This window comes from Ranitomeya variabilis, chromosome 3, assembly GCF_051348905.1.
Source record: "Ranitomeya variabilis isolate aRanVar5 chromosome 3, aRanVar5.hap1, whole genome shotgun sequence".
In the NCBI taxonomy this organism is placed as follows: Eukaryota; Metazoa; Chordata; class Amphibia; order Anura; family Dendrobatidae; genus Ranitomeya; species Ranitomeya variabilis.
This window is the reverse complement of record NC_135234.1, coordinates 194673205-194690817: the sequence shown is the minus strand read 5'-3', so window position 1 is coordinate 194690817 and position 17613 is coordinate 194673205. Positions and strand designations below refer to the sequence as shown.

At 40.8% G+C, this 17613-nt stretch overlaps 1 protein-coding gene across 2 annotated transcripts in view; it reads right to left on the bottom strand.

Moving 5' to 3' along the window:
- OLFML3 (olfactomedin like 3) overlaps positions 1 to 17613 on the bottom strand; it is a 33163-nt gene that overhangs the window by 10398 nt on the left and 5152 nt on the right. The window lies entirely within an intron of this gene.

The window sequence follows — 17613 nt, the reverse complement described above, 5'->3', positions numbered from 1 at the left end:
TTAGTGCTTTATTCTAGTGCATGCTTAGTCTGAGAATTTCTCATGTAATATGAAATAAGTTTTAAAATAAATCCTTAAAGGGGTTTTCTCAAAATTATAAATGGGTAAAATTGCAAAATGATTGTAAAAAAAACCTTTGAAGTTTATTTTATTTAAAATCCTCAGATATTTAATTTTATTGTTTACTGACTGTTGCCTAGATTACTTACCACTGTCTTAGTCTATCATAGGTGACCGGTCTCCCAGTCTTGGAGAGCAGCACTTATAAGCTCTTTTCTATAGAACTTTTAAGTGCTGCTCAGAAACTGGTCAGTGTGGCTGCAGTCTTCCAATGCTGCAAAGGCAAAACTGCCTCTGCTAAAAGTAACAGAGTAACAGAGAACACACAGTTTGAGCCTATGGTTCTTTAAGACCATTGTGTCAATCAGCTAAGACTACACCGCCCCCTGATGAAGCCAACGCGAAACGCGCGTTGGGGCAACGGTGTGGTCCGGTCCTGGTGCCAGCGTGTGGGTAAGAATCCGGGGTGGGGATTTATGGCCTTAGTAGTGAGAAACGAGCCAGTGTACAGGGCTCATGAGACTCTTATATACCATTCCATATGCCCCCCCGGTTTAATACCTGCGCTAGACTCTGCACTATGATTTTTTATGTATAGGGCATCAGCCTGAGTGCTGCACCGTTTTTTGTCTGTGCTACCTTCCATCTTTAACTATCTTGATTTTTATCTATGTGTATTGTTATATGTTGTTGGTAATTATTGATACGTCTGTAATTTAATAAAATATTATGTAACTTTTTGGACATGAACTCCGTTTTCTTCTGTTCTATTATATCAAGTAGGCAGCCAGTAAGAAAAGGAGCCGTGTGCTCCTAAATAATGATCTTGATGCAAACCCTTTAAGGATTGCAAGTTATACTAAAATATATTATGCAAGTTCCATTTTATTCTTTAATAAGCTGTAGAGGATGGCAATCACTGACATGTGTATCACAGTCCCTAGAGTGCTGACTGAGTTTCATACCCAAATGAAATATAAAACTGAACAAAACTTAGCATTGTCCGCTGAACAAAGAACATTGCAATCAGTTAGTTCTACAACTGTATGTGTTAAAAAAATTCTTGTTCTGAGATAATCTTATAATTGTGCCCCTGCTATGTATTGTGTAATGGCTGTGTCTGACTGTGCAGTGACATGGTCTGTTCATACCACATCTTCTGGCCACGGGAGAAAGCATAAGTCACTTATGATAAGCAAGTACACAGACAAAACAGCAGGAGCTCGCAGCTGCTGATTTCTGTGGTAACACATTTTCCTGACTGTTTTATTGCAATAGTGAGTGTTACTGCCGTGTTTCCATCACTCTGAGCTCATCATAAATGAAATCAGTAATGTAGGAGCTCCAGCAGCTTCTTAGCTTATATGTCACTCACTTGAATTATGCTGAGCTCACAGGCCTGGAGTATTCTGCAAGAATACTGACTCCTGTGATAAACAGAGAAATGTGTTACCTTAAAAACTGACAGCTGTGATCCTCTGCTGTTTCTTCTGTGTACTCACTTATCATAAGTGGCTTATGCTTCCCTCTCTAGGGGCTGTGGTATGTGCCAACCATGAACAGGAACAACCCTACATGGTCAGACACGGCCATTACTTAGCACATAGCAGAAAAACATTTTTAAAATTATCTCAGCCCAGGAACAGTTTGGAAACACATTCAAGACTGAGTCTTTGGTGTGCATTCCTTATCTACCCTAAATTGAAAGGGTAATTGATCTTCACAACATTAGATATGTCACAGTGACATTTTTAATCCATGGAATTCTAGGTACGGAGAACTTCATTGATTGCTAAAACTATGTGGCAGAAGCATTTAGTTGAGTCTGCTCTCTGAAAATGTAGATAAGTCCATAAACAACATGGCTGCATGGTGGCTCAGAAGATAGCACAATAGCCTTGGAATGCTGGGGCCCTCCAAGGAATGCATTTGCAAGGTATTTTTGTGTTCTTCCCATGATTACATGGGTTCCCTCCCACACTCTAAAAACATACTGATAGGAAATTTATACTGTGAGCCCCAATGTGGACAGTGATGATAATGATGGTAAAATACTGTGGAATGAATGGCACTAAATATGTGAGTAAAATTAATAGACTTTCTAGTGAGTTTGTCTTTTTGTGTTGCAGTGCTTAAGAAAGGTACTTCTGTTTCTTCATGTTAGTGAGGTGTCACTTCTAACATTACAAAAAAGCAATAAGGGGCATTCCCAAAGAAACACTGAGGTTTTGATCCCTTAATGGATTAATTAATAGTAGCAAAAAAGGTAACTTAAAACATAACATTTATTAATAATCTTAAAATGTTGACACAACAAACATAGAAATAGGGACCTTTCAGCAGCATCAACACCTGCACAATTAGGAGTCAAAATGTCTATACAAAACTACCAATACCAGTACCACTGGCAATGTAGTGACAGAGACAGATTGAGGCATCCAAGGCAGAACAACATGTCAGTACCAGTGACCCACAACTACTTGTGCCCCCCAAAAATAGAGATCCAAGTAATGATAATTGAAACAATCTCACCCAAGTCTGGTAGATGATAGAACCTCAGGCTTCTGTTGAAGAACCCCATATAGAGCTGTGCGCACCAAACGTCGGGACAAATGCACCCATATCAGGGATAAAAAACATGCCAAATCCAAATAGGGACCGCCTCCCAAAGCATTCCATCCCTCCTGGACTCATCAGGGGATATGGCAGTCAGGATGGGGAGACTCCACCATGATAGGTACAACTAAAGAGCCACCCAATGTTTTAAGTTCCCTCACTTCTGACATGTCAAACGTTTTGGCACAATGCAGTTACACTTTAACCCCATCATGACCTTGGGATTTTCCATTTTTCCGTGTTCGTTTTTCGCTCCCCTCCTTCCCAGAGCCATAACTTTTTTATTTTTCCGTCAATTTGGCAATGTGAGGGCTTATTTTTTGAGGGACGAGTTGTACTTTTGAACGACATCATTGGTTTTACCATGTCTTGTACTAGAAAACGGGAAAAAAATTCCAAGTGCGGTGAAATTGCAAAAAAAGTGCAGCCCCACACTTGTTTTTTGTTTGGCTTTTTTGCTAGGTTCACTAAATGCTAAAACTGACCTGCCATTATGATTCTCCAGGTCAGTACGAGTGCATAGACACCTAACATGTCTAGGTTATTTTTTATCTAAGTGGTGAAAAAAAATTCCAAACTTTGCTAAAAAAAAATAAAATAATGCGCCATTTTCCGATACCCGTAGCGTCTCCATTTTTCATGATCTGGGGTCGGTTGAGGGCTTATTTTTTGCGTGCCAAGCTGGCATTTTTAATGATACCATTTTGGTGCAGATACGTTCTTTTGATCGCCCGTTATTGCATTTTAATGCAATGTCGTGGGGACCAAAAAAACGTAATTCTGGCATTTCGAATTTTTTTCTCGCTACACCGTTTAGCGAACAGGTTAATGCTTTTTCTTTATTGATAGATCTGGCGATTCTGAATGCGGCGATATGTGTAGGTTTGATTTTTTTTATTGATTTATTTGGATTGGGGCGAAAGGGGGGTGATTTAAACTTTTATATTTTTTTTATTTTTTCACATTTTTTTTTTACTTTTTTTTTTTTTTACTTTTGCCATGCTTCAATAGCCTCCATAGGAGGCTAGAAGCTGGCACAACGCGATCGGCTCTGCTACATAGCAGCGATCATAAGATCGCTGCTATGCAGCAGAAATGCAGGTGTGCTGTGAGCGCCGACCACAGGGTGGCGCTCACAGCTGCCGGTGATCATGAACCATAGAGGTCTCAATGACCTCTATGGTTACAATGCAGAAGCATCGCTGACCCCCGATCATGTGACAGGGGTCAGGGGTCAGAGATACGCTAATTTCCAGCCGCCCGGCCGGAAGCGCCAGTTAAATGCCGCTGTCTGCGTTTGACTGCGGCATTTAACTAGTTAATAGCGGCGGGTGAATCGCGATTTCACCCGCCGCTATTGCGGGCACATGTCAGCTGTTCAAAACAGCTGACATGTCCCGGCTTTGATGCGGAGCCCTGCATCAAAGCGCGGTATCTGACCTCGGAATTAAAGAGGTTAAGAAAGAGGTTAAGGAAGCAGAATAGACTGAAAAAAGAAAATGTTTAGATCGTTACAATGAATAACAAAAGACTGACCTTCACTTCCCAACAGAAAACATGATCAGTCTTTTGCTATTAATATATAGACTTTATGACTGTGCACTCTACCCATTATCCCGTGTTGGTTTTAATTACAGCAGGATCCTACCAACCTATATAAATTCAGCCTAGGAGAGGATCCACATCAGGGTAGGTCCCCAGCAAATGGAGATCGCCTTGTCATTGGCTGCTGGGCATGCATGAATTGGCCAAATTATGTGCTAAGCATCTTCATTTTTCCTATTTTCTAGAGCAGTAATGCAATTCATATGTCGTATATTTCATGTTTACATGCTATAGCGCTACAAAGTGCAACTTTATTTGTTAGATCTTTACAATGATACTCCTATTTTTTGTGATGGTTTGGAATCTTATTTTCTCTCTTTTTCTATTAAAGTTGTGCTCATTTTGCATCCAGAGTTGAAAGTGAGTGACAGAAGCTTTAAGAGTTTGTACATGACAACACTAAAACATTTGACTTAGGTTATGTTAACCTAAATACAACTATAATTACACAGAGAGCTCTTATATAGTTGCTTTTACAGTTCTTTGCTTCAAGACGAATTATAAAAATAAAGAGTTCTTTTAAATGATTATGTCTGTAATTCCTGAGTCTTTCAGAAACCTCAGTTGTATGATTTTGCTCTCTGAAGATGAACCATTGCTGTGTGGACATTAGCTTTTTGAGGATTTTTTTATGAAGAACATGCCCCCCGAGGAAGCAATATCTGCGAAACGCGCGTCGGGGCTCCTCTTTCCCGCATACGTCTACAAGGTGTGACTCTACGTGTGCATATACCCTCTTATTTGTAAGTACATTGTAGCTTGATTTATGCATGTGCTTGGGATTTTTCCCTATTATACTTACACACTGATACTATGACTTGCTTTCAAAATATGCATGAGGCACTTTATTTTCTCCTGTGACTCATATGCACACCTATTGTCCCCTTGTACCTGCTCCCCATGTGTGAACTATCACGCTATTGTCGCCAGTATATTTGCATACAAATATGACAATTAGGTCTCACATATAGGGCTTTTCTGCCATACCCAACCTGCATTTGGCACTTTTATTATTTAAAGTTTTCTTGATCACATGCCTTGTTCTTTATACCTGCTTCTTATATGTGAACCATTACCTTATTAACTGACAGGTTATTGGCTGTGAGTCACGATTTACACTTTATAATACCATTGGAATATTTATTGTATTGAGTTATGGTATATTTCCCTTCCCTTTACTATATCTTTAGAGCAGGATACATGTGTATGCGGCACTAGTGTCGCTTTTCCACTATTTATTATAATTTTTCTTTCTTTATTATATAATTTACCTGTGTATTGTATTGTTTTAATGGTTCTTTAATAAACTGTAATTTTTAGCTTTTGGAGTCCATCTTCTTTTCGGTCTATTATATTATATAGCACCAAAAGAATCAAATAGTCATAGAAAATCTTTATTAATAAAAAAAGGGTAACAGATAATCATAAAAACACAGGGAATGACAAGAACATATCACAAAAAGGTGGCAGGGTGGGCACCAATAGGTAAACAAATGCCAGTGAATAGATGTTAGTGAGCATGGACAAGCGTACACATGTAACCATGGGCAAAATAGGGCTGAAACGTATATCTATAGATTACTACACCGTGTACCAAGGTAAGATTAGAACGAAAATCAAAACAAATATAACAAAATTTCCAGGCCGAGAGGGACTAAATCCCTGCTCCCTACGTAAATACATGTATGCGGTCAAAAAAGACCGTGGGTGTTAAACTCCCAAGATATATAAACAACTAGAGAACATGGAGTATAAAAAACACCAATCAATTGAAAAGATAAAATACAATTCTTTATTGATACATCTAAAATCAATAACATAGGCCCAATCATAGGGCAAATATACAGAGAGGGGACCCCCGGAAGAAGGCACGGAGCCGAAACGCGCGTTGGGGTGGGTGGCATCGTGGCACTGCAGGTAAACTGTGATACTCCTTTGTCTTTCATGGCTGCGCACTTTGTCTATTACTTGGCATTTCTTTGCCTATGACCTGTGGGCATACTTACCTTGGTACACGGTGTAGTAATCTATAGATATACGTTTCAGCCCTATTTTGCCCATGGTTACATGTGTACGCTTGTCCATGCTCACTAACATCTATTCACTGGCATTTGTTTACCTATTGGTGCCCACCCTGCCACCTTTTTGTGATGTGTTCTTGTCATTCCCTGTGTTTTTATGATTATCTGTTACCCTTTTTTTTATTAATAAAGATTTTCTATGACTATTTGGTTCTTTTGGTGCTTTATTGTTCCGTTTTTGGCTTTTCTCGTGTTATATGCACTGAACCACCATATATCCTGGCACCCCTATAACATATTGGTGTGGGTGTAGTGTTTGGTTTGGAATTTATGATTTTATTATATTATATATTTTGATGGCTGAGCATTTATTTGTAGTGCCCTCTTTATAGGTTTAAATGATCTTTGATGTGGCTGCACATATATTTGTTCTTTGAAAATAATTAAAGGGCTTGAAAGGGGAAAGAAAGGTTATTCTTCCTGCCAACAGCAAGAAACACTTAAAGGTCCCTATCAAGTAACTCTAAACAGTAGTACTCACATAGTGTAAATGACAAATAAAACGTAAGATTACAAAAAATAATAAAAAATAAATAAAATAAATGTAACTAGTTCAGGAAACGTCCAGCTCTGTTAGTGCTTACTATTTGCTGTATACACAGCACTAGTTCAGCATTGTGTATACAGCGATCGTGATGGCAGACACGGCAAAAAATCGTTCCTGCCTTAGCTATGGGAAGTTCAGCTGCTTCACTTCTCCCACACATGAACAATTGTGAGCAGCTACACTACAATGCAGTGACATTTTCGAATGTCACTACAGAGCAGAACTCGGACCGCGCAAGACATTTAAAGTCTATGGATGGCCTGCAGGTAATTAAATAATAAAAATAATGGCAGAACATAGCTTTGTATATTCAAAATGTCCAGTACTTCAATATTGTGATAAAATTGTCAGCATGTGACCCACAATTATGTACTATGTGTTCCTTGGACTGTGCACAATATTTTCTGGATTTCATCCTTTAAAGGGAAACTGTCAGCAGTTTAGGCCGATATGAGATACAACCATCACCTTTCGGGGCTTATATACAGCATTCTATGATGCTATATATAAGCCCCCAATCCGACCTGGAAGAACTGAAAAATAAGTTTTAGTATACTCACCTGCGGGGCAGTCCAGTCTGATGGGTGTCGCTGGTCTTGGTCCGGCACCTCCCATCTTCTTATGATTGCCACCCTCCTGCTTGCTATTTATATATATGTTTGTTGCACTTCATTTTTTCAGGGCGCAGCCAGGCCCAGTACTTTTGGCCTTGTAAGCTAGGGTGTCTGCCCTCATGGGATGCATCTAGATAGTGCTTGGCAGCCTGCCTGATCTAATACTATGGGCGTCACTAATAGGCTATAAACTAGATACTGTGCATTACTTGTGTGTGATCAGCACCCTATACAAGCCTCTTTTGTGCAATTATATACTAAGCAATCACCCACTCCATGAGTTGGTAGTTTGTGAATGGTTGTCTCATCAGTATTTTGCACCTGTATTGCCGCCATCTTTATCACATGGACTTGCTGCATCCTGGGAGTGCACTAGTTCAGATGCCTGGACAGGTAAGCCCTGCAGTCCCTTTGTGCTGTATTAATGTCCTGTGAATTCACCTCTTTTATCACTTCAAATGCTAAGTAGCTTTCTCTGAAACTTGTTACTTAAAGTCAAGTGGTCGTGTGGCTCTTCTCAGACTTTCTTTAGGAAGAGTTGACCTTGTAGCTAAGAATGCAACTTTCACATCTCATGGTGATTGGGCAAGCAGGCATTATTAGTTCTTTTGTCAAATTTTGGTTTAGCAGTTCCTTTATATTATAATATATATATATTATATCTGGATGCCTATGCCACATTTGTATACAGTCATTATGTCCATGTGTACATAGTCATTATGTCCATGTGTACATAGTTTCATCTGTTCCTTTGTACCACAAGGGGAGACCCGCTTTGGTAGTCAGGACCAAGCTCACCCACTAAACATAGTCTATATACACCCCAGCCCCTTGTACATCTAATATGGGATGGATAGCCTCTTTTCCCCTGGTGCAGTTACCTTCTCTCCTTGTGCCACAGCAGTCCAGATGATAGATGATCCAGGGACACGCTGTACTCCAACGGGGAAAATAACTTTTATTGAACAATAGTGGAATGAAGTAAGGGCAAGAGTACAATACTGGTTTTCCTATTCTTTCCCTGTTCCGCTCTCCAACTACACCCACAGCTATTGCAGCAGTCCAAGTCCAGAGGAATTCCACACGCCGGGCATAGCCCTACAGAAGTGGGTGCCTTTCTGGCAATCCTAAGGCCTGTATTGCAAGTCTCACTCTGAGTGTTCAGTCCGTAATTGAGAGCAGCAGTTCCCTCCTGCCTTGGAGACCTGACCTGGCAATGCCCTGTGTTCCTCAGGATCTGCTCTGTCGGAAGTCCCAGGCAGCTCTGGAGGGAAAACCTGCTGCTTCTTGTATCCTCACTGCTGCTGCAGGTCCAGCCCCCAACATTAACTGCTTACTGTCCCTGAACTAGCAACAGTAGATAAAGGGAAAACTCCCCACATAACAGGGATAACAAGGCATTATAGATAAACATTGCAAACATTACAATAGGAAACATACACTATATATATGGGAACACTACTGACATAGCTTCATGTTACAGGGCAAACACAGAAATCTCACGACATATGCAGTGCATCATATAACGGTACATAGCATAATAAAAAACGAGGCTGACAGCACTCACTTATTGGGGCACCCGTTCCAAGTCCAGGGAACCTTCCTGGATAGTCCAAGTAATCAAATAGCAGATGAACAGTGCTCCACTCGGGTGTAGTAATTTCAAGAAGAAAAATGTATTCAGCCATAGTGAAGCAACGTTTCGACCATAAACTGGTCTTTTTCAAGCATACAAAACAGTGTATAGGACTGGCTTAAATAGTGTGAATGCCACACAGTGCACCAATTATCATCAAGTCACAGCCCACAATAAAATATTTACAAAACATAACATATAATAGACATCAGATACATATATATTTATTGCTTCCAACATTGATATATTCAGCATATAAATAATCTAAATAATAAATCTACAATAGAAGTTTGTGCTTTGTTTATCCTTTAACTAGCAAATCCGCTCTGTGCATCGTAGTTTCCATAGGGATCATCAGCCAATCCATAGAGTCCTATGTAGATTATCCTAAGGTGTCACAGTCGCAGAGCCAATAGGGTTCATTCCCAATAAAAGCGCCAAACAGATCAAAGTCCTATCCATGGTCTCGATACAGTGTGACGCACCTTGTACTACCAATAAAATACCTCCTATCTTATCCAAGTCATACATACGTCATCCAGCTGCATCAATCATCAAGGTTCCCCGCTGGATCGCAAGTCTCGTCGAAGTCGCATCACAAGAGCGCAGGCACACCGCATCCCGGATGAGCCCCTGTCACATGATGGCAAAGAGGACACGCCCAGTGACATCACGCGCACACGTCACCTGCCAACCGCATCACGTGACAGCGACCCGATCGGATCACCTAGGTGACGCCGGTAAATAGCGCATTGGCATTTACAATTATTACTAGATGTAATCCCTCGGCAATGGATCTATGGGAGAATTTATACACAGGACTCTAAAGGGCGGCGAGAACCTCATCCCACTGATTTAGTAGCACAAAAATAATCAACCAATTTTTTCAAAAAAATGAAAAAATAGAAAATATAATGAGATAGTCAGGAGGCCAAAGGAGGGAAACCAAATGTAACATATCAATGTCTTATAATACTTTTATATGGTCATCATCCAAATATTAAGGCATCTCAATCCATGTGTCCACCGACTGTCCCACCAATTTCATAAAGAATAAAAAAAAAAAAGAACAAAACATGCATATTAAAATACAATCACATGTATCTAACATAATTAAAAACATAAAAACTACGATGCACAGAGCGGATTTGCTAGTTAAAGGATAAACAAAGCACAAACTTCTATTGTAGATTTATTATTTAGATTATTTATATGCTGAATATATCAATGTTGGAAGACAATAAATATATATGTATATGTATCTGATGTCTATTGTATGTTATGTTTTGTAAATATTTTATTGTGGGCTGCTCCTGCATTGCTATGCCTTATAGCAGCGATTAGACCGCAGAAACTGAAAGCCTCATAGTAGGATTAAGTAAAAAAAAGTTTTTAAAAAAGTGAAAAAAAAGTTTTAAAAATCACAAAATATATATATATATATATATATATATATATATATATATATATATATATATAGTACCCACAAATAAATATTATGAAAAAAAAACAAAAAAATACATTAAAAGAACACATATTTCGTATTGCCACGTCCGGAGTGGCCCGGCCTATAAAACTGTCCCACTAGTTAACCCCTGAGTGAACACCGTAAAAAATAAAAGCGAGGCACAAAACAATGCTTTTTCATCACACCGGTGAACAAAAAATTAAATAAAACGCAATAAAAAAAGAATGTACCGTAACTAAAAATGGTATAGCTGAAAGCATCATCTTGTCCTGCATAAAACAAGCTGGCATACAGCTCCAGCAGCTGAAAAATAAAGTGATGCAAAAATAATTATTTTTTCTATAAAAGATTTTATTGTGTAAAAGCACCAAAACTTAAAAAAAGTATATAAATGTGTTATCGCTGAAATCGTACTACTGACCCAAAGAATATAGCTGTCTTATCAATTTTGCTACATGTTGAACAGCATTAATAAAAATAGGAAAAAAAAGTGATACCTGAATTGTTGGATTTTGTTTATTCTGTCTCCCAAAAATTGGAATAGAAAGCGATCAAAAAATGTCATGAGCTCAAAAATGGTACCAATAAAATGTCAACTGGATTATTTTTTTCCTAGTAAATGGGTAAAAGAGGGTAATTGTCAAGGGAGTTGTTTTTACAATTAAAGGACTTTTGTGTGTGTTTATTATTTTTTACTACGGGAAAAGTAATGGGGATGTCTGTCAGACACCTCTCCATTACTAAACCCCTACTTGATGTCAGCAGACATTACACAGCTGACATAAATCCCAAAATCATTACCCGATTGCCACTGCACCAGGGCAGAGCCGAGGCTAACCACCAGAAAAACATTCAAGTAACTCATTGATAAATTTCCAAGCTTGAGTGAAGCAAAGATTAAGGAAGAAGTCAAATTGGTACAGTTCTTCGAGATGAGGAGTTCATCCATTTGCTGCAGGGCAAGGAGAAGACTGCATTTGCAGCGTCCCAGAGTCCTGGTCGTTGCAGTACTGATGCTCCGCCGCTAAGGGGGTTATTGGTACGTCTGATGGCACTGAAGGAGTTCACCTGACCAGGTATCACAGACACCAATACACTTCACAGTCTGGCCTCCAGGGGGAGCTAAGGGTGCTATGTATTAGGCCACTCCTCACAATCTGGTAAAACTGGGGGTTAGATAGGAAGTTAGAGAGAAGCTGAATGGGTTGGAACCAGGCAACATCCTGTGGCAGAGGGTGTTGCAGGGGAAGATTCAGGGGGGTCCCTGTCAGGGGTGGGATCCTGACAGAGGCCTAGCGAACAGAAAGAACGTTATGGGACCGCGCCTGCACTTCATTGCGGCGGTACCCCAAGAAAGGACAAGAAGCGAGGTTTATTGTGAAGAGTGAGAAACGAGATCAACATAACAAGGAGATAACACCAGTAGGAGTTGTGCTGTAAGACGAGGCAACATCCTACTGAGGCGCGTAGCCGGTGGCCGGAAACGCCGAGGAAGTATTGAGCTCCAGGCCTTACTTCAAACCTACGGCAGGACAGTCAGTTATAGGCGGGCTGTCTCACCCAAAATCACCTAAGCAGACATAGGGGGCAACAGTTGGAGAGGGGCGACTCTAGGGTCCCGGAAGACCTCCAGGCCTACCCGTCATACGGGTGCGTCCTAGCCATATCATCTGGGGGACGAAGAAGAACATCAGAATCAGTTGTGAGGGAACTTCAGAAACAGACACAACAGTTGTGAGGACTATCCCGTGGTGCTAAGCAGGGAAGGACTACAACACACAAGCGCTAGATGGTAGGCACAGATTTCCACCTGCAAAGGGAACTCTGGAGGTGCCATCGGACCGGCCGGTCTCAGACAGCCATGTTAACCGTATTCCGGATTGAGGATCCTGAAGCCTTCAGTAAAGAGGTAAAGAGACTGCAACCTGGTGTCCTCGTTATTCATCGCGACCTGCACCACATCACAACATCGTCACTTTCACTGGACGCCCCTCAGCAGGGTCACGGACCGGGTCTAGCCACCGTGACAACCCCAGAACCGAGACAGAGAGGCCCGGTACCGGGTACCCCTCGGCCCTGCGGCAGTGGGGGCGCTCCACATTCACATTAGTGGTAACTAATTTTATGGGAAACTCAAGAGCAGATACCAAGACTAAAACCCTGCTTTAAAGTAGTGTACCTTTCTGTTATATGCGCAGTCCTGTGCTGCCTGAGCTTGCATCAAATGCTCCTTCACGATAGGCATGACCGCTGCGATATGATCCTGCATATTGGCCACGTGTTCTATTACGCTTTTATGTGATGTAGGTTCCTTCTCCCATGTCTCTTAGACTATGTCCATCAGAACCCTAGGATGACTGCCATACAGCAGCTCAAAGGGTGAAAATCCCATGGAAGTTTGCGGTACCTCACGAATGGCGATCATCAAGTGGGGCAAGAACATTGCCCTACTTGATCCCAATCCCAATCCCTTCCATCCTTGGATACTACCCTCTACAACATGGACTTGAGGGTTTTGTTAAAGAGCTTGTGTAATCCGTCGCTATGGGGGTGGTACACCGACTTGCGCAACTGCTTCATCCTTCAGCCTTGCACAGTTCAAAACTAAACACATTGCTGTGGACAATGGCACCACCGTGTCGTTTGGGTGCGCCAGCCTCCGGGAAGTCCCTGGTTCTGTGTTAATGCCACACAGACCTGGGTTTCACAGAGCCACCTGCTTTGCAGCTTGCCAAACTCCAACACACACACCCAAGGCAAAACTGACAGACTTAAATTGAATCACAGCCACTAAGCCACTTCCAAAACCCGGAGTGGAGAGAGGGATTTGCCCTACCATCAAACCAGTAAATACATCTAAAAATAAAAGCCTTTAATGGGTTTTCCTAAAAATTTGGCTGAGTCACTACTTGGACCCAATCCATTCTTTCTTTTATTTTGCCATGTGACTCACAGGCATCCTGCTGTGAACACAAGGCACTCCAGCTGGTTTAATAGGACTCCGTCTGCATCCTGGGGGACACATATCGACCCTTGCATATGATCCCTCTCACTGCCTCACACTATCCATGCAATAAGTACAGTTCTAATACGTTATCTGTATGTAGTAAACTTTGATCTATTCCCGTATCTAAGTAGTAAGCTTAGTAATCTTAGTTCTATTTTCATATCCATGTAGTAAGCCTGGTTTTGGTCCCATATCTATGTAGTAAGCTTGGCTTTGTTAATTTACATATGCAAGTAAGCTTGGTACTGTTACTTTATCTATGTATTAACATTGGTTCTGTTACTGTATCTACAGGTGCATCTCACAAAATTAGAATATTATAAAAAAGTTAATTTATTTCAGTTCTTCAATTAAAAAAAAGTGAAACTCATATATTAGATAGAGTCATTACAAACAGAGTGATCTATTTAAAGTGTTTATTTCTGTTAATGTTGATGATTATGGCTTACAGCCAATGAAAACCCAAAAGTCATTATCTCCGTAAATTAGAATACGTTATAACACCAGCTTGAAAAAATTATTTTAAAATCTGAAATCTTGGCCAGTGTCCACACTGCCAAAAGTACCAATTTCTGGTTTAACCCCTTCACCCCCAAGGGTGGTTTGCACGTTATGGACCGGGCCAATTTTTACAATTCTGACCACTGTCCCTTTATGAGGTTATAACTCTGGAACGCTTCAACGGATCCCGGTGATTCTGACACTGTTTTCTCGTGACATATTGTCCTTCATGATAGTGGTAAAATTTCTTTGATATTACATGCGTTTATTTGTGAAAAAAACGGAAATTTGGCGAAAATTTTAAAAATTTTGCAATTTTCCAACTTTGAATTTTTATGCAATTAAATCACAGTGATATGTCACACAAAATACTTAGTTATAAGGGTTAAAATTTGACCAGCAATTTCTCATTTTCACAACACCATTTTTTTTAGGGACCACATCTCATTTGAAGTCATTTTGAGGGGTCTATATGATAGAAAATACCCAAGTGTGACAACATTCTAAAAACTGCACCCCTCAAGGTGCTCAAAACCACATTCAAGAAGTTTATTAACCCTTAAGGTGTTTCACAGGAATTTTTGGAATGTTTAAATAAAAATGAGCATTTAACTTTTTTTTCACACAAAATTTACTTCAGCTCCAATTTGTTTTATTTTACCAAGGGTAACAGGAGAAAATGGACCCCAAAAGATGTTGTACAATTTGTCCTGAGTACGCCGATACCCCATATGTGGGGGTAAACCACTGTTTGGGCGCATGACAGAGCTCGGAAGCGAAGGAGCGCCATTTGACTTTTCAATGCAAAATTGACTGGAATTGAGATGGGACGCCATGTTGCGTTTGGAGAGCCCATGATATGCCTAAACATTGAAACTCCCCACAAGTGACACCATTTTGGAAAGTAGACCCCCTAAGGAGCTTATCTAGAGGTGTGGTGAGCACTTTGACCCACCAAGTGCTTCACAGAAGTTTATAATGCAGAACCGTAAAAATAAAAAATCATATTTTTTCACAAAAATTATCTTTTCACCCCCAATTTTTTATTTTCCCAAGGGTAAGAGAAGAAATTGGACCCCAAAACTTGTTGTACAATTTGTCCTGAGTACGCTGATACCCCATATGTGGGGGTAAACCACTGTTTGGGCGCATGGGAGAGCTCGCAAGGGAAGGAGCGCCGTTTGACTTTTCACTGCAAAATTGACAGGAATTGAGATGGGACCCCATGTTGCATTTGGAGAGCCACTGATGTGCCTAAACATTGAAACCCCCCACAAGTGACACCATTTTGGAAAGTAGACCCCCTAAGGAACTTATCTAGAGGTGTAGTGAGCACTTTGACCCACCAACTGCTTCACAGAAGTTTATAATGCAGAGCCGTAAAAATAAAACAAACATTTTTTTTCCCACAAAAATTATTTTTTAGCCCACAGTTTTGTATTTTCCCGAGGGTAACAGGAGAAATTGGACCCCAAAAGTTGTTGTCCAATTTGTCCTGAGTACGCTGATACCCCATATGTGGGGGGGAACCACTGTTTGGGCCCATGGGAGGGCTCGGAAGGGATGGAGCGCCATTTTGAATGCAGACTTAGATGGAATGGTCTGCAGGCGTCACATTGCGTTTGCAGAGCCCTAATGTACCTAAACAGTAAAAAAACCACAAGTGACACCATTTTGGAAAGTAGACCCCCTAAGCAACTCATCTAGATGTGTTGTGAGAGTTTTGAACCCTCAAGTGTTTCACTACAGTTTATAACGCATAGCCGTGAAAATAAAAAATAAAAAAATTCCCCCCCAAAATTATTTTTTAGCCCCCAGTTTTGTATTTTCCCAAGGGTAACAGGAGAAATTGGACCCCAAAAGTTGTTGTCCAATTTGTCTTGAGTACGCTGATACCCCATATGTGGAGGGGAACCACCGTTTGGGCGCATGGGAGGGCTCGGAAGGGAAGGAGCGCCATTTGGAATGCAGACTTAGATGGAATGGTCTGCAGGCGTCACACAATGCGTTTGCAGAGGCCCTAATGTACCTAAACAGTAGAAACCCCCCACAAGTGACACCATTTTGGAAAGTAGACCCCCTAAGGAACTCATCTAGATGTGTTGTGAGAGCTTTGAACCCCCAATTGTTTCACTACAGTTTATAACGCAGAGCCATGCAAATAAAAAATATTTTTTTTTCCACAAAAATTATTTTTTAGCCCCCAGTTTTGGATTTTCCCAAGGGTAACAGGAGAAATTGGACCCCAAAAGTTGTTCTCCAATGTGTTCCGAGTACGCTGATACCCCATATGTTGGGGTAAACCCCTGTTTGGGCGTACGGGAGAGCTCGGAAGGGAAGGAGCACTGTTTTACTTTTTCAACGCAGAATTGGCTGAAATTGAGATCGGACGCCATGTCGCGTTTGGAGAGCCCCTGATGTGCCTAATCAGTGGAAACCCCCCAATTATAACTGAAACCCTAATCCAAACACACCCCTAACCCTAATCCCAACGGTAACCCTAACCACACCTCTAACCCAGACACACCCCAGCCCTAATCCCAACCCTATTCCCAACCGTAGATGTAATCCAAACCCTAACCTTAACTTTAGCCCCAACCCTAACCCTAACTTTAGCCCCAACCCTAACTGTAGCCTTAACCCTAACCCTAGCCCCAACCCTAACCCTAGCCCCAACCTAATCCTAGCCCCAACCCTAGCCCCAACCCTAGCCCCAACCCTAACCCAAGCCCCAACCCTAACCCTAGCCCTAACCCTAGCCCTAACCCTAGCCCTAGCCCAACCCTAACCCTAACCCTAACCCTAGCCCTAGCCCTAGCCCTAACCCTAGCCCTAACCCTAGCCCTAACCCTAGCCCTAACCCTATTGGTAAAATGGAAATAAATACATTTTTTACATTTTTTTATTTTTCCCTAACTAAGGGGGTGATGAAGGGGGGTTTGATTTACTTTTATAGTGGGTTTTTTAGCGGATTTTTATGATTGGCAGCTGTCACACACTGAAAGAAGCTTTTTATTGCAAAAAAATATTTTTTGCGTTACCACATTTTGAGAGATATAATTTTTCCATATTTGAGTCCACAGAGTCATGTGAGGTCTTGTTTTTTGCGGAACGAGTTGACGTTTTTATTGGTAACATGCTCGGGCACGGGAGATTTTTTGATCGCTTTTTATTCCGATTTTTGTGAGGCAGAATTACCAAAAACCAGCTACTCATTAATTTCTTTTGGGGGAGGCGTTTATACCGTTCCGTGTTTGGTAAAATTGATAAAGCAGTTTTATTCTTCGGGTCAGTACAATTACAGCGATACCTCATTTCTATCATTTTTTTTATGTTTTGGCGCTTTTATACGATAAAAACTATTTTATAGAAAAAATAATTATTTTGGCATCGTTTTATTCTGAGGACTATAACTTTTTTATTTTTTTGCTGATGATGCTGTATCGCAGCTCATTTTTTGCGGGACAAGATGACGTTT